Source organism: Mustela nivalis (assembly GCF_964662115.1).
Source record: "Mustela nivalis genome assembly, chromosome: 6".
In the NCBI taxonomy this organism is placed as follows: domain Eukaryota; kingdom Metazoa; phylum Chordata; class Mammalia; order Carnivora; family Mustelidae; genus Mustela; species Mustela nivalis.
The window spans coordinates 10,242,450-10,264,607 of NC_139025.1; the positions used below are offsets into that span (position 1 = coordinate 10,242,450).

The 22,158-nt window shown below is 50.5% G+C and overlaps 1 protein-coding gene and 1 long non-coding RNA gene across 2 annotated transcripts in view; one reads left to right on the forward strand and one right to left on the reverse strand.

Moving 5' to 3' along the window:
- The window catches only part of SYNE3 (spectrin repeat containing nuclear envelope family member 3), a 978,380-nt gene that overhangs the window by 474,894 nt on the left and 481,328 nt on the right, over positions 1-22,158 (forward strand). The gene's annotated exons all lie outside the window — the stretch shown is intronic.
- Positions 6,718-8,395, reverse strand: LOC309866499. The gene is made up of 3 exons (XR_014312723.1): positions 8,267-8,395; positions 7,044-7,214; positions 6,718-6,839 (listed from the first exon to the last, which is right to left on the reverse strand). It is a non-coding gene; the product is annotated as an uncharacterized lncRNA (long non-coding RNA).

Consider the following 22,158-nt stretch of genomic DNA (forward strand, 5'->3'; position numbering starts at 1 on the left):
TGGGCACACCGTCAGCCCTGGCCCAGAGCTCTGCGATGCGAGCTACCTATAGATCGGAAACTTCGAAGGGAACCTAAATTTACAAAGCTTTGGAGAGAAACCGGCAACTCCCAGAAGGCTCTTGCATTCTTGGAAAAAGACAAACAAGAAAAAGAAACCAAGTCATTCATTCCCAGGGTGGCTGCTCATAGAAAGCAGGCTGTGGTGGGCTCTCTAATGTCTGTGTAAGTCTTCAGAGCTGGAGCTGGAAACACCAGCCGTGGGGTCCCGACACCCCACGGCTGGGTTTTGTATGGCCTGCCTAGTGTTTTGAAGATGAAAAATTCTACCAATAAAGGGAGGGGTGGTTTAGGCTTTCCTTGAGCACTGGGCAGATCTGGCACACTGACCCCGTTCCCACACGGCCATGACCCACAGGGGCTGGGGCCTCGGGATGGAAAGTGCACCCAGGTCTCTGTGGCCCCTGCTGAGCCGGCAGCACACTGAGCTCTCCTGGCGTTCCAAGCATTGCCAGTTGCTCGCCCAGATCTGCTTTGCTGGACGTGGTAGTGCCAAGATTCGAACTCATGTCTTCGACCCTAAAACACTTGGCTTCCCCACCCAATTCCCTGCAGCAAAAGCATTGGGTAGGGTCTGGAGGTCATAATCTGGAATCCTCACCTACTACTGAATGCCTTGATATCCCTGAAAGTGAAATGCAGAGACGGGGCTGCAGGAGAAATTTCGAGACACCCCCACCCCCTTCCTGTGCGTTTCCTTGTTGATAAGGGGCCTGGAGCCTCCATTTCCTTTTCTGTAAAATGGGGGTATAAAAGTCGTCTCCTCCCAGGCGGGTTATGTGGACTAGATCGTCACACCAGAACTCCAGCAGGAGAACAGCCCACCTCCGGCAGCCCAGCAGAAGGAATCCCATACAGCCAACTGATCACAAAGGTGTTAGAAGAGGTAGAAAACCAACCGGGGGACCACCCAGAGTTTGGCAGTGGCAAGAAGTTGCCCCCACGCTTAGGGAAGATGGGGCAAAGGGACAAAGTGATGTCACCAGGGCCCAAGAACCCGTGCAGCCCGGTAGGGCTGGGGTCACAGAGGTGACATGGCCTCTGTTGGAAATGCTGCCCGAAGTGATGGGTGGGCACGAGATACCCAGGCTCTTCCTCTCTTCCACCTTCTAGCAGCCTACTGGTGCTAGAAGCCAATTGGCAAGGGAGTCTGGGACGCGATGTTTCCAGGGCCAGTGGCCTGAGACCCAGAGCACAGAGCAGAGGGCAGCGACAGGATCTATGAGCAAGCAGCCCCCGCTGATTCCAGCAAAGGGCAGAAATGCACCTGCTCAGTTCGTTGCTCTATGCCCAGCACCCGTTAGAGAGCACAGACATTGGTGTAACAGTAGGCCTTGATGGTCACAAAATTCATTGCTCTGTGAAAGGACAGACGATGCCATGGAGAGTTTTCAAAGCCGGCCTCCGCGGATTCCCTCCTTTCAGAAGGTGCAGCTCCTGCCTGGGTCCCCTGGAACGCTAGCTCTGGGGGTGCTTCTTCTGGCATCCAGCCCTCGCGCTGGCAACGCCCACACCACGTGGCCACGTGACAGCACTCAGGCGCCAGCCCCAGCATCACCTGCCAGCCAGGTGAGCGACTCACCAGGGATGTCCGGCTCAGTCAGGCCGATGTCTGACGACCCGAGAGACCCCGAACAAGGACCGTGGGGCAACGCACAGAAGTCAGAGGGGAGATAGTCCATTGTTGTTTCAAGCCATTAAGTCTGGGGATGGTTTATTACACGGCAATCACTGGAATTCATGAGAATGGGGTTTACCAGCTGCGAAGGGTTCATAAGCTTTGGGTATAAGTGATCATTGTTCATCCATTCATTCATTCAACAAATGTTCATGGAGGACCAAGGGCACACTGTGCCGACCGGGAACTTCATCCGCACGGGGTCCCTCCCGAGCCGAACAAACATTTGCCCACACGGCCGTGGGCAGGGAGGCAGGGAGGGGGAGGACACAGCCATGCCCTCCCGGAGCTCCCTGCTGGGGGAGGCAGAGATGGGAACTGGTTATTACATAGACGGAGCGCAAGTTTAAGCCGGTCAGCTTGAACTTTATAGGTTCTGACGTGCTGTGTGACCCTGCGGCACTTGCTTGTATCTCTGAGCTTCATGTTCTCCTCTACAAGGCAGGAAGAGTCATCACTCTTCCTGCACCACAAGCAAGGCCATTCTGAGAATTAGAGAGAAAGCGGAAGTGACACTTCCTTGTAAATGACAAAGGATAATGCAAGCATTAGGGATTATGAGGCTCAGTGGTTGTCGGAATGAACCTTGATTTCCTTGTGTTATTTATTAAATCATTAGGGATTGGGTTGCTGCACACCCCCAGGAGACACCATTTACCGTGTGCTCTGGGACAACAGCGCCCCCTGGAGTTGTTCATCATGATGGCCTTGTGGAGTCATCTCAGAGCCTGGCTCCCTATGGTGCACACTCCAGTGGTTAGTTAGCAGCTGCCTCTGCTCCCTCCACTGTGACTTCCTAAGGCTCTCGGGACCTTGACCTTGGAGAGCCTGTGGATACACCTGGGGGACCAGTACTCAGCTCTGGCCTCTTGATTTATGTAGGGCAGCCTAGGCTTGACTTGGAGCAGCACTTGTAGGAGGAAGGGGGAGGAGACACTGAAGGTCCACCGGGATTCCCTTGCAGGAGACACGGGGAAATATGGGAGGTTTGTTCCATAATGCTCATTTACATTTTATTTGCCTGTATCCCCTTCTTCCTTCCACCTCTTCAAGCAAGTAGCAGTTTCTAAGCCAAGGCAGAAACGCTGCCTGGCCTGCAAGATTTCTTGGCTTTTATTTTCCAAAAAGTGACCCCAGAGACTGTGCCTGATGAGGGGAAGCAGGGGTGACATGGGGGCTTCCCCAAGCTGGAAGGTGCCTCCCTGGGCTGTGGGTCCTATGGGATCAGAGGCAGACGTCTGGCGATGCCTTTGGAGCCTAGAGAGGAAAGGCTCCCTGGGCCACCTGGGCACCTGGTCTGGGTACGGGCATGATGTGTGGCTGGGAAAAAGACGGAAGGCACAAAACACAAAGGGACCATGGAAGCGGGACAACAGGCCTCTCTCTGTCACCTGCAGGAATGCACTGCTTCCCTCCCCCCAGGACTTGACAGTCTTGAACACTCAGACTCTGTGATTTCTCCGGGAATGAGCAGGAATGGATGAGGTGAATAAACAAGGAATGGGCAAGATTTCTGTTCGAGAAAAAGAAAAGAAAACTTTCGGATCCTACCAGGGGACCCCAAAGAAGACATTTTCACTTTATCACATGCGAAGTCACCCTAAGCCTTGGATAGGAAGACCTGGTACTCCAATCCTAAAGTCGGGATTTTGTTTTCCAAGTTAAACTATGAATTTGATGCATTCCCAATAAAACAACAACAACAACAACAAAAAACAAAGATCCCCCCCACCCGCAACTAGATAAGCCAAATCAAAGGTTTACATGGAAAAATAAAGAGGCAACAACATCCGAGAAAATTCTGAAAAAGAGTCATGAGAGGCAAGGACTTGTTTCTATCTTAACTTAGAGCACATCATACACATATATAAAATGTAAGTACCTAAAATATATAAAAATAAAACCTATAGATTACATGGCATCTGTATGGGGCAAGTTCAGGAGCAATCATGCATCTGCCAAAGAGTGGGCGGCACATTCTGCTCAAACCTCAGGCTTGTTTTTCTTCATTTAAAGTCACACTCGCTCCAGCACGAGACAAAGAAGTCGACCAGCAAGCTGGCTAACATCCCACTACTCCTGCCTCCCTCACGGGACTGTCCCCCACAAATACGATCTGTCCAAAGATGAATTCATTGAATCAACTGCCCCCATATCACTGTTAAGAATGTCGGGGTCCGTATGGGTGGGGAACACTGGACGAGAAGCAAATAAGCCAAGCCCACAGGGCGTCCCGCGGTGGACTCCTCACTTTTTCTAACCCGATGACCACGTCAACTTTCTGGATAAGAAAAGTGCTTTGCTCCACATACGCACACAGGGAAGGAGGCTGAGGGGGACGCTGTTGTCTGGGGACCCCAAGGCCCCCCCGCTGGCAAGTCTACTCAGCTCGGAGCTCCAGGCTGAAGCGGGCCTGTGAACCCCAGGCACCCTGAGAGGGTCCAGTGCAGCCGAGGCTTCACGGAGCTGGGTTGAGGCTGCCTGGCAGAATCCCAAATGTGGTCTTCGCTGCGCCTGAGTCCCTGGGGGAAATGGAGGCCAAACTCAGCCGAAGCATCTCTCCTCAGGGAGCCTGAGAAACTTTGCCCTCTTTTCTTGATGATGTCCCAGGACCTTAGTTTAAGACTAAGTAAACCGTGTTATGAAACTCTGGAGGACATAGAGTTTGGCAGCCGTTGCCGTGCCCCGCCTCCTGGGATTCCAGAGCCCCATGGCAGTGCACTAAGGTCAGACTTTTCCCCTAGACTTGATTTTGGGCTTTTGTGGGCGGGTGCCAAGGACCGGGGCCTTATCTTCATCGAGGGGCTTCTGAAAGTCCAGGAAGCAGCCTGGCAGAGTGGACGGAGCCTTGGGCTGGCTGGGAAGCTGGAGACCATGGAGTTCTGCAGGCCCGTGGGCCTATCACCTCCTCGGTCTGGCCACCTGCGAAATATAGGGTTGAATGATCACCTCGTTGGGATAATCTGTTCAAAAAATTCAACTACGCTTTTCCCTGCTCCCTCTGCCTCCCTGCTAACCCTGCCCCATTCGTACCCCAGGGAAGGGAGACGGGGAGACACTCGGGCAGAGAAGGAAGTCTGCCGGGCTTCTGAATTTCAAAAAAAGCTGGGTGTTGTCCTCTAAAGGGACACGAGCATTGTATCCGGCTGCATCCTGCCTCTCTCAGCCCCTGGGATTGAATGCTACACAACGCCGGCGGAGACCCTGCTGGGCACAGCTCCCCGCTGCGACCTTGGGCATCTACCTAAGATCTTTATGGCTCAGTATCCTGAATTCTAGAACGAGGCATGTGCACCCGGAGGACTCCCGATGGGCACCGGCTATCACCACCCTCATTAGCAGTGCTGTGACACGTAAATCAATGGTTTTTAACCTTTTTTTTTTCTCCTAGAAGAATCTTTTCTTCAAACAGAATTGAGTTATACGGTGAAATAAAGCAGAGCTACTTGGATACAAGTGGAGATCAGAGGCCCTGCCTTAGGTATTCAGAATAATCCCCCTCCCTGTCCGTCCCCCACCCCAGTCCCTAAGGGGGCTCAGAGGACAACTGTTTAATAAGCTCTTCAGCTGGGGCACCTGGGTGGCTCAGTGGGTGAAGCATCTGACTTGGCTCAGGTCCTGATCCCAGGGTCCCAGCATCGACCCACGCATCAGGCTCCCTGCTGCTCCGAGCGTCCACTTCTCCCTCTGCCTCTCCCGCTGCTCATGCTCGCGCTCTCTCAAATAAATAAATAAAATTTTTAAAAAATAAAATAAAAAATATCTCGGATATAAATCAAAAAATGTTAGCAGGCTCTTAATAAATTCCTCTTATAGAATAGTAAATAAATAAATAAATAGATAGATAGATTTCTCTTATAGCCCTGCCTCATTCATTCTGTATGGATTAGACTATGGCAATGGCCCAGGAGGTACCACAGTGGGCTGCTGGTGGGTTTCCAGCGGAGACTGAACACAGGAAGTTGAGTAGTAGACGCCCTAGGGACCGCACCGGTGAGGCAGGCAAGGGCAAGTTGGATGGGGGGCGGGAATCGTTATGTAGACCCAGGAGAGGCCGTGGCCCTCCTCAGAGGGAATTCTGCAGCTGGGATGAGCCATCAAGGGCTGTCCCAAGTAGGGTGAGGGCTGAGTGTTTATCCCCCCAGGTTGTTTAGTCACTGGATGCAGAATATTCTAGAAGGTGGGGAGAGTGGGGCAAGGGAGTTCTCTTAGGTGAAGCAATCTCTGATCGGGGTGGACAGCTGAGGGTTCCTGGGCCTCCTGGCCCTGCCTTCCTGAAGGGGCTCTGGGCAGCTCACCCGGGCAGCCTGGTTAAGTCCTGGTGATGGAGAGAAGGATCACACAGACCCCATCCTTACTCTCATGGAGCTTATGGTCCCGACGGGATCATGGACCCTCAACAGCAAGCAAATTCATTCATCTATTACTGTCAGGGTGATGAGGGCTGGAAGGACAAGAGGAAGGTGTGAGAGAGACTATCAAGGAAGGCCTCTGAGAGGAGGTGGCATTTAAGCTATGACCTGAGACAGCTCTATTCCAACGCCCTAAAATACTTGGGACAGCCCCCAGGCAGAAGGAGGCCAGGCCTGGGGGAGCAAGGGAACACAGGACCAAGAACGTGGCGGGATGTGGGACAGGAGGAGGCTTCTACAAGCAGCAGAGCAGGCAAAGTAGGCGCCATGCCCAGGGCCCAGCACACATTGAGAGGTCCATGAAAATGTTTTAATTGAAATTTTAAAAATCAAAAACAAAAATACAAATTCAAAGAAAAATACAAATATCATGCTGCACATATAATAATGAATCTGATTTGGGTTATCTTTACACCAATACCGTTGTAAAAAAATAATTGTAATAATTATTTTGAAATAATTATTTTCAAAGTAATTTTAATAGTTTTTAAGAGATGAAAGGATCACATGAGTCGTGAGGCGGCTCATAGTAGGAAGCCAGTGGTGGGCACTGAGCAGGGTGGTGAATGATACCTCACCTGTGAGAGAAGCTGGTGGTTCCTGCCTGGTATCACTTCAGCCCCCTTGGCCTAAGTGCGGATCCTGCCCCTGTGAGTGTTCCCACACAAGTGCTGTCTGCCTCTCAGTTTCCTGCCAAAGAAGTTTCTAGAAAGCTGAGGGAGTTTGCTCGATCTGCAAGCAGAGGTGGCTTCAAAACACAGAAGGTTAACACCCTGAAGGACCCTCACCCAAGGGGGATGAAGTCACTGGGCACATGTTCCTTCTGGGGGACAAGTCTGGTACATTCCACAAGTTCCTCCGCAGCACTGAGTCTGACTTGCCCACAGCACTTACCAGAGCCATGCGGCACCTCTTAGGCTCTCCTTCCTTCTTCACCTGCCCTCACTCCTGCCTTCTGATACCATCTTCTAGATCATTCACCAGCTCCTGGGTCCCAAGAGCTCTTTTTCAGGCGTCAGATTTGGGGGTACTCGAACCGAGACACTCCTTTATGGTTGGACGGGGCTAGAGAAGAGGACAAGGTATGGTGTCTCTTCAGAGCTTTTTGAGCCAGATGGGGCCATTAACTTTCCAACTTTTACAGGGGAGGTAAACAGGAACTCCACTGAGGGGAAAAGGGACCCTGAGTGAGGAGGACAGCGCTTCAAACCAGAAGGTGCCCACACCAGGCCCTGTTCTCTCAGCCTATCCCTATCCCTGAGCTTTTGAGAAGAGCTCTCCCTCCCCTGGGGTGGGAAGGGGTGGTGGGGTTGGGGGGGGAGCCTCAGGGCACCCCAACCCCTGCTCAGCGGAAGGGCTGTAGTGGGCTGAGCAGAAATCCCGGCCCGGACATTCTTCCCCTTCCAACAGCCTGACGCTTCTCCAGGGAGTCTGCTGTGGGGCCCACAGAGCCGTGGAAACATTCCTGTCTGTAAACCCCGTAAACACTTGGTTTTCCTGCTGCCCTCTGCCAGGTGGCTCAGGCCCTTCCAGACCTCGCACCTCCAGGATGCATTTTTTTCTGGGTTTTTGGTTTTTTGTTTTTTTTTTTCAGAAAAACAAATGAATGGATGCAGAGCTGAGCCCTGCCTGTTCCCCTGGGAGAGGGTCTGGCCAGATGGTCCCGGATGCTCTTCAGGCTGCAGGGGTTGGGGGAGTGAGGGGAGTGTAGGGGGAGAAACTTCTACTCGCCATGTGACTAGAAACTTCTAGTTACCACGTGGTGGCTCTGAATTTTCTCAGGTTCAACATACCGTTAACTGGAAGACACAACACTGCTTTAATAACAGCATCACAGAGGAAGAACAGTGCCCTCGTTCCTTGTGTCCATTGACTGAAGAGGCACCCAAATTTCTATGAGAAGCACAGGTCTCAAATTTGAGGGAATATTGCCCCCATTTTACAAATGAGAAAATGGAGGATCATAAACGTTAGTACTCACCCCAAGTCACACAGCCAGGAAGTGACAGAACCATTTGGACCCGAGTTGGTTAACCCTGAGGTCTGTTACCCCTTCACCTCCCCTGCAACAGGCTGATGGAAAAGGGACGGGGGGTTGATGGAGAAGCATAACAAACCTTGATGGACAGGAGGGTACCCTGGAGATGCAGGCAGGTGGAGAAGGGTTCACGATATGACTGAGGGGCGGGGCTTTGGACAGGGTGCTGTGCTGGGCAGGAGGGCAAAGTCCACAGGGTGGGAGGAAGGGAGGCATCAAGGGCAGAGTGTTCTAGAAGGAGAACAGAATGGAAGTAGGAATAGAATAGGACAGATGTCACACGGGGCTCCTCAAAATACCATCCCCAGGAGAGCGCCAGTTAGTTCTCCCACCCAGGTCCCATCCCGCTGACTCACTGTGTTGTCTAGAATGTGACCTGCCTCCTCTCTGGACCCGATGTCCTCACTTGTGGCCTAGATGAGCTACAGGAGCCTTAACCTTTGTGCTGGGTCCTCAAAATGGGGCAGCTGCTCATTCCCCCTTTATGCTTCTGGTCATGCTGGGTCACATTTTCCTCTCCAGTGTTCCAGTTTAGACGGAAAGTCCTAATGGCCACATCCCTCACCGCTCTCAGGGTTTTCAGCCTACCCTCCGGAGGACTGTGTGAGCAGGTCCGGACTGACATCTGGAAGTTCCGACCTTTCTAGAAGGCCTGCTCCTTGTTTCTAGTCTGCTTCCATCAAGAGACACACTCCACCCCTGCCACACACACATACCACAAAGACACACAGGGATACACACAGATACGCACACACAAGTTAACACATACCATCCAGAAACACATATCACCAACACAGATACCCACGGTCTCACACACGTGCTCACACTCACACAGACACACACGGACACTCATTCACAGACATATTTTCTCTCTCTCATACACACACACACACACACACACCCTTACTTAGCCAACCCAAGAGACAAATAAAAATATAAGTTACCACCGTAAAGTTCCCTCACACACTCAACAATTCCCTGGTACCCTGTTTCAGCAGACCTGGGGGAATTGGTCCCTTCCAGGACATATTTCCTTTAATATCCAGATGACCATTTTAAAGGGGCAATATGCTTTTAAATTTTAGGGCCCATAATAAGTTTTCCTCCTCACTATTAAAAAAAAAAAAAAAAGATCTCTTTCAAGCTACCTGCAAAGAGAAATGTCTTTATAAAATTTTTATTCTGAGGAGATTTTAGAACAAAGTCACCTCTTCCTCCCCCAGTCTGCCCGTTGTCTTGGAGGCAGCCATCTCCTGGAAGACCGCATCTGGGGAGACCCCTTGACTTTAATGTGGGGAAACCAGCCACAGCCAAGGGGGACCCCACACCAGGCAGGCTGGGGGTCGGGAGTGTGGGATGGCAGGAATGTTGGCTACCTCAGCTTTCAAGTCTCCATGTGTTTTGGGGGCAGAGGCAGGAGGAAGGTTCCATCCAGCCTGGTGGCCAAGGACAAAACCCCTTGGGGGTGGCGGTGGCCCAGGTCTGAGAGGGCCCCCCCTGGCCACCCAATGGCCCCGCAGGAGACCCCGTAGGGCTTCAGGCCAGGGCCTGGGCTCCGGGGGTAAATCCGAGCCCTCGGAGTGGTAGCAGCTTGATTAAAGTTCAGGGGTTTAATAGATCATTTTAAAAACCCCAAATTACTCCCGCCCCCCCCCCCCCGGCCCAGCCACCTGGCCCGCTGCCCCTTGTTGCGCGGCGGCCCTCGGCCGGCACCGACGCGGCCGGGCCGGGCCGGGGTTCCTGCCTATTCCCGGAGGACGGCCGCGGCCGCGCGAGCCCAGCATTCTCAGCTGCATTTAATCTGGCCTGAGACAGGCTGGCGAGGGGAAAATGCGCGGGCCGGGCGCGGGAGGCGGGCCGCCCAGCCAGTTGGACCGTTGGCCGGCTTTGTTCACTTGGTCACCTGGAGCGGGGCCAGCCTCGGAGGAGCTCCCTTGGCAGCAGCAGTCTGTTCCAATTAATCGCGTTTAACCATTCTAATCACACTTTAGCACATTAATCCTATTTTCAATCCAAAACACATCTGAGACAGCGGCATGTGGGCCTTTTTATGGGAACCGCAAATCAGATGTAACGGAGAGACACGGGACCCTCGCTTGCTTTGCACTCTCACTGAACTTAAACTTAATAAAACACGGGACTGGCTTGCGGTTGGATTTACGGCACGATGCTGATGCTTTCACATATAAATAGATCCCTTAAGTGACTTAAAAACCTGTCAGAGAGCACAGTGAAAATTTGATTATAAGGGAAGCAGCGCCGAGCCCTCGGCCCCTCCTCCTGACAGGGACAGGGTGGGTCTGATGGGTGGGTAGGTGGGTGGCGGGGCTGCGGGGCTCCCGGCTCCTCTCCGGTGCTGGCGCCTGCCGGAGGTGGCCGTGATGCACGGGGAGGCTCGGCGGCCGGGCGCTGAGCGGTCTTGTAAATGGCTTTATGGAGGTGTAATCTCGAAAACTTGATAAACCTCAGGCACCTCATCTCTGACGTTCCTGTCGAGTTTCTCAGGCACTTGACGGGACGGGCTCCTCCGCGGCAGGCTCACGGGAGGGAGGGTGTTCAGAGCTGGCTTTCCTGCAAACTGACAGGCGGAAGGACAAAAGGGTTCTCTGGCCTACCAGCTCTTGAGGACAACGACAACAACAACAGAGAGTCTGATGCCTTTGTTTTGTGGTCAGAGCAGGGAGAAGCTTCCGGAAAAGAAGAACGAGTTTGAGGTCAGAACTGCAACGTGCGGGCAGTGCCAGATTGGGGCTGGGCCCCTTGCTGCCGGGCCTCCCTCAGGCCTAGCCAGCACCCTGCCTCTCCCCTGAATGGTCCCTGCAACACATGGCAGAGGTGAGTTTATGGTGCCTGAGACCCTCTTCCTCGTTCCAGTGTCTCCTGGTCTAGCAACCATTCATCTCTGCAGGAATACCCACCTTGGCCATCCTAAGCCCCCTTAGTGGGACCTACGCAAATGGATGCTTGCAGTTAAGGGGAAACAAATCATTTGCATCTGAATGAAAACATGACTACATTGATATTCTTGCACTGTGCCTAGGAATACTGAGTGCACTGGCCTGGGAGATAGGAACCTGGGTTCGAATCCCACCCCTGCCACTTCCCAGCAGCAGGCCCTGCAGTGAATTACCTAATTGGCAAGTCTCAGTTTCTTAATCCACAAAGTGGGGACGGCCAGAATAGCTACCTGGTGAAATGCTTTTCTGAGGATTACATCAAATGATTGGCATAGCATGTGACAGGTAGGAAGCACTATGAAAATGTTGGCTACTACTTCCCCCACCCCCAGAAATCAAGGACAAAATATTTAGGTGTCTTCATCTATTAAATAGAACACCGATTCCTGGCATGGGGGGTTGATGAACCGAAGATATCAGGCGACGTTGGGAAAAGTATGTGCTCAGTGGATGTCAGTGTAAATGGAAAGACATTATCTTTAGTACTTTCAATGAAGACAGGTATATAATAAAATTGTTTAAATAGAACTCTTACATGTTTAAAAAGAAAGGAAAAGCAATTCGATCACATATCCGGGCGAACATAGTTCACTGTATCGGAGCATTAAATTTGGCACTGGGTTTACTAGAAAAAGGCAAACAGGGAAATAAGGTACAGTAAGTCATCCTCATTATTCATTTGTTCAGTTAATCAAGTCAGCAAGCCCTCACTTAAGGCATACTATGTGCCAGAAACTGCTTTTGGCAGGGAGAAGAGGAAAGATGACTGATTCTTCAGGCTCATTTTTCTCCTTCGTGGAGTTTACCATGTTGGCTCTTCTGAAAGATCCAGCCTTCTAGAATGATTTCGCAGGGGGCACAGCAACATTCCTCTAGGTGGCTTCTTAAAAAGACACTTCATAATCCTGGAGAACTTCTACCAGCAGCCGGGGAGGCCTCATTGCAGAGGCCCAGCTCAAAAATGGATTTCTAAACTGCGGTTTCGGCTTCTTTCCCATCCAAAATAGTACAGGTTTCAGGGGTGTGATAGGAAAAAAAAAATGTATGCAGAGATGTGAATTCAGTGCCCAGCTTTTCATTCGGATCCGGGGTGGGAGTTATCAAGTCATGCTAAATGAAATACACAATGGTTCATAACACAGTAGGAAATGTAAAAAAAAAAAAAAAGTTGCAAAAAACTTGGATGGGAACCAGGATTAGGGTCTGATGTTTGGCTTTCTAAGTAAACACGTCTAGCTTTTTATTTTACAAATAACAATCTGGAAAGATGCATTAGGGAATCTAAATGCAAACTAGAAATGAGTTTATCCAGGTAAGTAAGGTTTTATTAAACAATTTAATTCATTCCAGTTCCTTTGGAAGAAACTGTGGGTTATGGTTAATGTATTGGGCCAGACAGAAAAGTGCTTTCATGAAGTCACCTGCATTTAATATACAATTGTCAGAAAACTGCTCACCAGCCCTTTCCTGGAGAGGAACAAGCTGAAGTCGAATTTTTATTTTGGTAAGTGCAACAGCAGAAATGACCAATGAGTATCCAAGGCAAGGAAAGTCTCAGACCGGAATGTTAGCAGCTGAGAACACCAAAAGAATTTTGGAGCACTGAGAATCTCTGACAATTCTAGCCACTTTCAAATGTGTGTGCCGGAAAGAGATTTTTCAGATGTGATATGGGCGGGAAAGGAAAACAGGAAAGAAAAAAAAAAAAAAAAGCCAAGCCAATTGGAATTAAAACACAGGTCCCCGCAGATACAGTTAAACAAATAAATCAACTTATGAAATGGGTCTGTAACAGTCATGCTCAAACCAGGAAATTCTCAGAACAAGTATAATCATTTTATGAGCATGTAAAAAAAATCCTCTGTTCCTGTAATGTTCTTTATTGGGAAAGCTAGACAGGTTTGCATGGGTGTTTTTGCTCTCTGCTTGGTATCTTTGGTATTTGCAGTTTCAGGAGAGGTATTTCCCAAGTCCTTTGGCAAAAGAAAAATCATTGCTTTTTATATTAAGGGGTTTACCAGGCATCTGGTAAGAAGTCATAAAATTATTCATGATTACAAGTACACTTGGAGGCTTGGTAATGCAGCGAGTTCTGCATGTTGGCTCTGTGCTGTGCTCAGAGTTATTCCCTCGAACCCCTCTTGATGGCTTCTCCTCTGTTTTCCTAACATCCCTGAGTTGTTCCTCAACCTGGATTCTCATATTTTCAAATATTGCCTTCTATCTCTGATTCTAGCATAGTCACACTGGCCCCAGGACAGGTACTCGGCGCCCAGGCTGGCCAGAGAAGCTGGCCAGACGTACCGCTGGAGAATGTAAAGAAGCATAGCAGCTGCAGAAAACAGCTGGACGGTTCTTAAAGCAATTAAATGTAGAATTGCCCTAGGATGCGGCAATTCTAGCGCTGGGTATACACACTTGTCCAAAGGAATGGGAGGCAGGGACTTGAGCAGATAGCTCTGTGCACCCCTGCCCTTTGCAGCATCATTCACGAGAGTTAAGGGGTGCAAAACCCCATGTCCATCAGTGTGATGAACGGATAAATGGAATGCGGTATTAGGCACATACAACCGAACGTCGTTCAGCCGTAAGAAGGAAGAAAGATCCACAGTACACCACAACACGGAGGAACCCTGAGGACACGTAGGCTAAGTGAAATTAGCTAGTTACCAAAGACAGATTTTTTCAAAAAGACAAATATTGCGTGATCCACTGAGGATCCCTAGAGGAGTCAAATTCATAAAGACAGAGAGCAGGAAGGGGGGTTGGGGGTGGGGCTGGGGCAGGGAAACGGAGAGCTGGTGTTTGGGGGTGGGGGGCAGAGTTTTGGTTTTACAAGATGAAAAGAGTTCAGCAGATGGATGGGTGGTTTAGGCATAACAGTGTTATTGCTTCATGCCCCTGAGCTGTGCACTTAAAAACCGGTTAAAATGGTAAATGTTATGTATGTTTTGCCATACAAAAAAGTAAACCTGAGAAAATGAACTATTTCTCAAGAGGCTTTCTAGAAGTCCTGTTGGGGGCGACTGGGTGGCTCAGTCATTAAGCGTCTGCCTTCTGCTCAGGTCCTGATCCCAGGGTCCTGGGATGGAGCGCCACATCGGGCTCTCTGCTCAGCGGAAGGACTGCTTTCCCTCTCCTAGTCCCCCTGCTCGTGTTCCCTCTCCTGCTGTGTCTCTCTCTGTCAAATAAATAAATAAAATCTTAAAAAAAAAAAAAAGAAGAAGAAGGAGAAGAAGAAGTCCTGTTGAAGAAGTCCAGAGGCATGGCACGTAGAGTGGCCAGAACTTAGGACCATGAGAATAGAAGGGGCAAAATGGGGACACCAGGGACCCGGGCTCAGACCTGGCTCCCCAGAAGCCATGCCCGTGTGAGGGCCCAGTCCAGAGACTTGTTCGAGGAAATAAAAGCAGACCTTGGGGTAACGATAGTAGCACCTGGCACTTGCTAGTTTACAAAGCAATTTCATTTTGATATGTTGTTACTGCCGTGGCACAATCCCGTGAGGTCAGTCTTGACATTATCTACCTTGTACTTGTGAGAAAACCTGTGGGAGCTTGCGTACAGGAACTATGCATGGAGGGGGAGAGATCAGAACAGTGCCAGGAGACCCTATATAGAGACTGTTCCTCCCTGAGGCATCAGTGTCTCCAGGAGGAAAACTGAAGAAACCCATCACCTCTCAATAGCCGTCTCCTCCAGGAAGACTTCCCAGAATGCACGATGCCCAATCGACATGCCTCCCCCCGGGAAGGTGGGATCAATCTGTCCGTAGTTCACAGGTTGACACAAAGATGTAGAATTTGTTCCCCAAGAGTATTTGCTTGGTGCTGCCTTCCCTAGCAGGCTAAAATCTCCCAAGAGCAGAGAGGAGGACTTCCCTTGGGTCCTCTATTGTGTCTAGCACGGTGCTGGGGACACATGGAGAGCTCAGAAGGGCTTGTAAATTGGAGTCAGACTGCCAGGGGTGAGCCTGGAGGAGACTGCAGTGGTGATTCCTCTCAGCAAGCTCACAGCTGGAAACTGTGGTTTGCTCCAGACGGACCCGCGTGGAAGGAGCTCTGAGACACGGCAGCACGGCCCCTGCCCTATCAGTGGGCTCAGGGTAGACAATGCTTCTGCTGTTTTCAGTAAAGGAAACCTCTGTGCCTGCCCTTTCACATGTTCTCCTGTGTACCCCGAGCCCTGTGCCCTGGAACCTGTTTCCCATTGTGCAGAAGAGTGCCGGGAGGTCAAGGTCAAGGTCCTGCCAAGTGCAGCAGGGACCAGAGACTGGGCCTCCCTGCTTCAAGGCTCTTCCTGCCAGACACCACTGCTGTGTGGCTAGAGTGAGAGCAGGGTATGTGAGGTCGGAGGTGACTGCAGAGTCGGGGGCGGGGGGGTGGGGCACAGCAGCAGGCTGTTGGGGGATGCCAGAAACCGTCTCTGAATCCTCTCCCAGAGTCAAATGGGGCGGGGGGGGGGGCTTGCCAAGTCCTATAGGGGCCTCACTGTACAAGCGAAGGACAAATGTGACCAAATCTCAGAGCATCCCCAATTAGACAAGGGACTTTAGGTTCAATGTAACTGAGGCTCAGTTTCCCTATTTGTGAAAATGGAATTAATAACAGCCATCTGCTTTCCCTGGAAGACTGAAAACAACAACAAAAAGAGGTATGAAAATGCCGAAGAAGCTTTAAGATGCCACAGATGGCATGGGGCTTGGTATGCAGTGGTGCTCAGCACATGTTTGCTGAATGACGATTAAACAGCCAGGAAGCTGATTGAAATAGCTCTGGGGCCCACAAATGTGGTATGACAGCCTCAGAAGACCACTCCTTCCCATGCATACGGACTTTACAAGCACTTAGCTGACTTACTTCGTAGGAGCCCGGGGGATGTGAGGGAAGATGCCTGTCCCCTTGTAAGAGGAGAGCCTGAATCCCCAAAGGTGTCTTGGCTGGTTGTGCCCGATCTCAGGGCTGCCCGACGGAGGAGCGGCACATCTGGCTCTGGAGACAGGGCTCCTTCTGGTTAGAGAGCAGAGAACCCCTGGCCTCTGCCCTGCAAGGCCGCAGGCCACCGAGGTCACACAGCTAGAATAAAGAGTAGGGATGAGTTACTCTTCCCTGGAAACAGCCTAATCCTCCCCCTCCCCCACCCCGCTCTCTGCTGCCAGTTTCCTGAAGTCGCCTCACGGTAATCGTCTTCCTACTGACCTAGGTCCCCATGAGTCCTCGGGGACAGGGCTTTGGTGCTGTTCTTGTCTGGATCCAGGATGCCCCGTCCAGTGCCTGGCACACAGGGACTCAGTACGTGCTCAGCAAATGACTGACAGACTGAACGAATGAATGACATACAAGCAACTGTCCCACTTCCAAGACGCTTTTGGTAGGGAGAGGAAGGTACAGACACCTATTCTCTGCCCAGCATCCCGCTTCATGCAGAAGAGCTTCGTGCTGGATGTCTTCCAGGGCCGTGGGGAGGTCTGGCCAGAAAGGCGCCATATTTGTAGTGTCGGGCTGTAGAGACCGTAGGGCAGATAGGAAAGAAAGGTAAAGACTACTGCAAGACAAGAGGAGGCCTGAGGAGGTCACACAGGGTGGTCTTTGCCAATGCTGAGAGCAGACCCAGCTTCGAGGGCCCCGGGCTCAGAAGGGCCCCGCGCTTGGTTCAATGCCCTGTGGCTGCCATCTTGAAATTCGTCATTTGTGAACAAGAGCCCTGCATGTCCATTTTGGACTCGGTCCAGATAATAAAGCTATCTATAGGTGAGAAGAGGGACACAGGGACCATACCTTCTAACGTAGACAATCACTCCTCTTTGGAGGGAGGTCATGTCTAAGTTTCTTGGAAGCTCTTGAGGCAGGTCCAGAATTAGGGTGAGGAAAGTAAGCCCCTCTCTCAAGAACAAAAATCAATGGACAACCAAAAATTCAATAATCAACATAAATAATACTTTAATGTAGACTTTTAAAATCAAAATTAATGCTAAAACTCCACAATGAGCAAAATATCAAAATTTTATACTTACAGGATCAGTAGTACAGCTGTGCCGAGCCATTACTAAAGCCCAAACCAGAAGGAAAAATGTGAACCCCAACATGGGCTTTTGAAATATTTTTTCAACTGTTAATTTTCCCCCCCAAAACATTAAAAGTAGTTGAAAGAATTATTGAAAAACTGAAAAGTAGATGTGTTAAAACTCTCACGATTATTTTAAATTTGAATGTTTTGTTAATATTCCAAACAGAATTTACTCAGATTTTGCTTTTCTGCCTTTAATGGAAGCAAACTTACCAATAATATTTTCAAAACTCTACTTCTTTGTGAATCTCATTTGTAACGGACAGAATTGCCACCCTTGGTGACTTCTGTCTACCAAGTGACAACTTCAAAGAATGTTTAATCAACTTCAGTATACCAATCCTGTCTTTATTTAAAAATTTTGATATTTTCTTCATCATGGCTTTTTCTGCATTAATTTTGATTTAAAAACTATTGCATTAAAACATTATATCTCGGGAGTTTATTGTTTGGTGGAAATAGGCAGTGGCAATATCTATATGACACTGTGAGTATGCTTAAGGTCACTGAGCTGTACACTTTAAAGTGGTTCAACTGGTAAGCTTTATTTATTTATTTATTTATTTTTTTAAAGATTTTTTTTTTTATTTATTTATTTGACAGACAGAGATCACAAGTAGGCGGAGAGGCAGGCAGAGAGAGAGGAGGAAGCAGGCTCTCTGCTGAGCAGAGAGCCTGATGTGGGGCTCGATCCCAGGACCCTGGGATCATGACCTGAGCCGAAGGCAGAGGCTTTAACCCACTGAGCCACCCAGGTGCCCCAGCTTTATTTATTTTAACATATAAAATGTTCGTATGTTTAACACAATAAAAACTATTTCTCTTGGTTATTGAGTTTTTCAGATCCCTCTTAAATTTTATGCCTAAGGTGAGCACCTTGCTCACCCTAGCCTTGGCCATGACCATGACCCAGAGGCCCCAGGAGTAAAGCTGAGACCCAACGTGCTTGTCCCACTTATTTTGTTGCAGGTAAAATAAAGATTTGGAATTAGATCCAGAAGGTGGGCAGCGCTTTAAGAAGGATCGAGAGAAGAGGGATTAAAATTAATCAATGCCCAAGTTTCACATGACAAAGAGAAAACATAGAAGACGGCGCCTTGTTTCACAGAGAAGAAACATAAAGCTAGTGGGCATGATTTCCAATTTGCTAAATCACATCTGCTTAATAGCAAGGGTTTATTGAGCACTTACTTTGTGCCAAGAATTGCGTTCATGCTTTCTTTAATTTATTATTAAATTATAATTATTTAAATTTATTACTAAATTTCATTTAATTCTTACAACAATGCAATGGAGCAAGAGGCTCACATTATCCTCATTTGCAGACAGGTAAACCAAGGCACAGGGGATTAAGAAAATTGCCTCAAGTCGCACTGCTTGTGAGTGGCGGAGTGGGGGTTAGGAGCCGGGTCCCTGCCCCTCTGGCTCTTCACCTCTACCCTCTCTCACCTCTCAGACCATCACTGGCTACCAGTTACAAAGGGCCGGCCCACTTTCCAATAGAGTAGTTCTTTTCCTTTTTTCAATCACTCATGCACTCATTCATCCAGTAAATGCACATCAGCTCTGAGTCAGGCACTACACGAAACATGAAGGTGATGGACCCAGGATCTTGACCTCAGGAGGGCTTGTAGCCAGCCGAACAAGAGGAGGTCAAATGCACAAAGACACGTGGCTCTGCTGAAAGGAAGCTACATCATGGTAAGTGTGGCAGAAACACAGTGCAAACCGGGATCTGGAGGTCACCTATTGCTGGGGCCATCCGGGAGGGCTGCCAGGAGGTGGTGACCTTGCAACAGTTCTGGACACCTGAGCAGGCTCCGAGTGCTCCAGTTCCATGAGGACATTTTGCCTGCAGGTAAAGAGGATGGTGTTGTGTACTGACGAAAGCAGCAGATTCGGAGTTCTGGACCCTAGTTCTGGTCTCTTCTGTGCCTCTAACGACCTGAGGACTTGGACAAGGTACCTACTGGTCCTGTGGGGCCTTGGCATTCTCATTTGGAAAAAGAAAAAAAATAAAATAATAAGAGAGAGCGAGCGAGCAGGCGAGCAGGCCAGACCCTACGTTACTGACTCGCCATCAGAAAGACAAAGAAGAAAACATACATCAAATGCCCAACAGATGTGTCAGAGAGTAAAATATTTTGGCTCTGGAGATGAAAACAATAGCAATTAATTATAAAAAGGTATGCAAAATTGTCTGGTGAGGGCGAGGCAGTGTAGTGGGGCAGGAAAGGAGGCAAGCTGGTCGCTGTGCTCTATGACTCCCCCCGCCGCTCAGTCTAGCTTAAATATCTGTCCAGTATTTATTTTGAATATATTCCCTGAACATATCAGTGGGTCCCTTTGATTACAGAAATAACAAACGAAGGAACTGCATAATCAAGAGAGGTCCTTGAACAGTTAGAGCGCCTCACCTCTGCCCCTCCTGCTTGGACGAGCCAGAGAGGGGGGCGCTCGTCGTCAACCTTCAGCGTCCTTCTCCAGAGCTGCAAATGGGCTGTGGCCGCCGCTGGCCTGCCACGCAGGCCGACTTTGACAACGTGTCTGAGAAGAGTTTGGAAATTCTTGTCGCAGCGGACAGGGACAAGCTCGGTCAGGAGGGGGGTTACTGGAAGGAGGCGGGACGCGAGGGGGCAGGAAAAGCCCAGCGCTGCCCTCCCCCCCACCCCCGGCCTCAGGGGAAGCGGGAGCAGGGCGGTATTCGGTAAGGCGGTGTCTCTGGGTCCCTGGGAGGGGCGCATCTCCAGCCTTTCAGGGTTGGACACCTGCTGGCCCTTCCCTACTCTACCCGCTTCGGGGTCCCTCAGCTCCCCCCCTGCTCTGCTCCTCCTGCTCCCGGACCTACTCACCAAGGACCCCTTTAAATAGTTCACCTGCAAACCCTGTGAGAGAGCAGATGAGGTTGGCCTGTCACTAGCCAGCGGCCTCCTAGGTGCCCGTCCCTGGCCCAATCAGCTGGGGCAGGCGTGGGAACACTGACCGGTAGGTACTCTGGCCATGAAGGGGCGGCGCCCTCCTCCGGCCCAATTAGCTTTGCCCGGGAGGATAAGTCTCCTGCTCCTGGTCCAATCAGCTTTGCCTATCAGAGTGCGGTGCTCACCCCTGGTCCAATCAGCTTTGCCCATGAGGGCACCCCTGGTCCAATCAGCTTAGGTTGGGCTGGAGCCATCGGCAGGCTCCCTGAAGAGGACGGGAGCGCGTAGATACTCAACAGTTCAGAGAAGAAGCTGGTTCTGGTAGTTTCTCCTCCTGGAGATTTAGGCTTGGTGAGAGAAAAGTCAGGAAACACGGTGCTTTACTTTCTCTGAATAATAATAGCAGTGAGAGGGGAGAGGAAAAGTTGCCAACACATTCATGGAACTCTCACCGTGTAGCAGGTGTTGGGTCTTCCAGACCTGATCTCATTTGATTTACAAAATTCTGCTGATTCGTCCAAACCCTCCTGCAAATGCCCTCTTTTCCCTGCAGCACCATCTACTGGGAGGCTGAGCTCCATGGACCATGTGGGCAGCCCCCCGCCCTGGGAGGCCCCCCCCCCCCACACACCCGCCCCCGTGAGGTCCAGTCCTCTGGAGGCAACTGGTGGGAGGGCGGGAGGAGGGAGAGACCAGGGCGTCTCCGCTCCGCAGCCCCAGCCCTGCAGAGCTGAGTGTGGCCCTAGACCCCAGTCACTCCCCTCTCAAGGGGTCTGACTCTACAGGTCTCTCCCCTTCTGGATTCCAGTAAGTGCCCCCTCCATGCCCCCACTCCACTGCCCCTGTGGTTCAGGGCCTGGGGTGGTTCCAGCAGGCTGCAAACCACCACTTTGTGAATAGGTCCTTTGTATGTAAATTCCCCTAGAATAATCCTAGAATTCTTTTATTTCAAAATTGCCACCTGTTTCCCAGCTGGAACCTGATTGATCTCTCACCCCGACCAGTTAGATTCTACTCTGCCCACCTTTGCACAAATTAGAAGTCCGCACAAGTAGGTTAAGGAATTTGCCCAGAATTGGCAAACAGAAATGACAGTGAGGTTCCAAATCCTGACCTGACTGATGCCACAGTCAGGCTCTCCATCCCTAAATTTGGCTTGGCCCAACTGAGATGCAGGATTCACCCTGGGGGAGGGGGCTCTGGGGGCCCCAGCCCAGGCACTGTCTTCTCCACTGGGTGGAACTTGCCCAGTTCCAGAGCGAGCATTGCCCTCCGCAGGGGATCTCCACGGGATGAGTGCAGAGAAGGGAATTCATATAAATAACAGAGGAACAAAGAAGAGGGCAGGGAGCAAGCCAAGATAAGAGAGGAGAAGGAAAAGGGAAACAGTGAAGAAATACAGCTTTGGCTGCAGACACTCAAGAATGTTCCAGGAGACAGATGAAGGGTGAGCCGAGATCCTGCTGAAGGATGACCGGACAAGTTAAGACCAGACTTTGCCCAGATTAGAAGGCAAGAGGTCGTAGGGACGCTCTGGGGTTACCTCTAAGATGCTATTATTGACAGTGGGGGAAATTGAGGATTTGGAGGTCCCAGAGGTGGGAGGAGCAACGCTCCATGTAAGAGGACTAGACCTAGAGCAGATGGCCAGGGGGCTGCCCTGAGGGCAGCAGGGAAAAGCATGGACAGGTGTGTTCTGACCACTGGGCTGTAGGGACAAGGGGGTGGAGCGGTGGGCTGAGGGCCAGCTGGGCAGTAACTCCAGGTGAAACCCAGAGTGGATTGTTCAAACTCTCCAGGGTGGCCAGGAGGGATCAGGCAGGCAGGAAAGGGGGAGGAGGGATAATGCAAAAGACTCAGGACTTGGGGGAAAAGTGGGATATTCTAAGCATTTAGAAACAGGAAAGAAAAGAACATAGGAAACAGGAAGTTAAGAGTAAGAAGGAGGCCATCTTTCAACCTTTACAGCTGTTGTGGGGGAGCTGTGCCCCCCCATAAAGTTCTATCAGACTCCTGACCCCCAGCCTCTC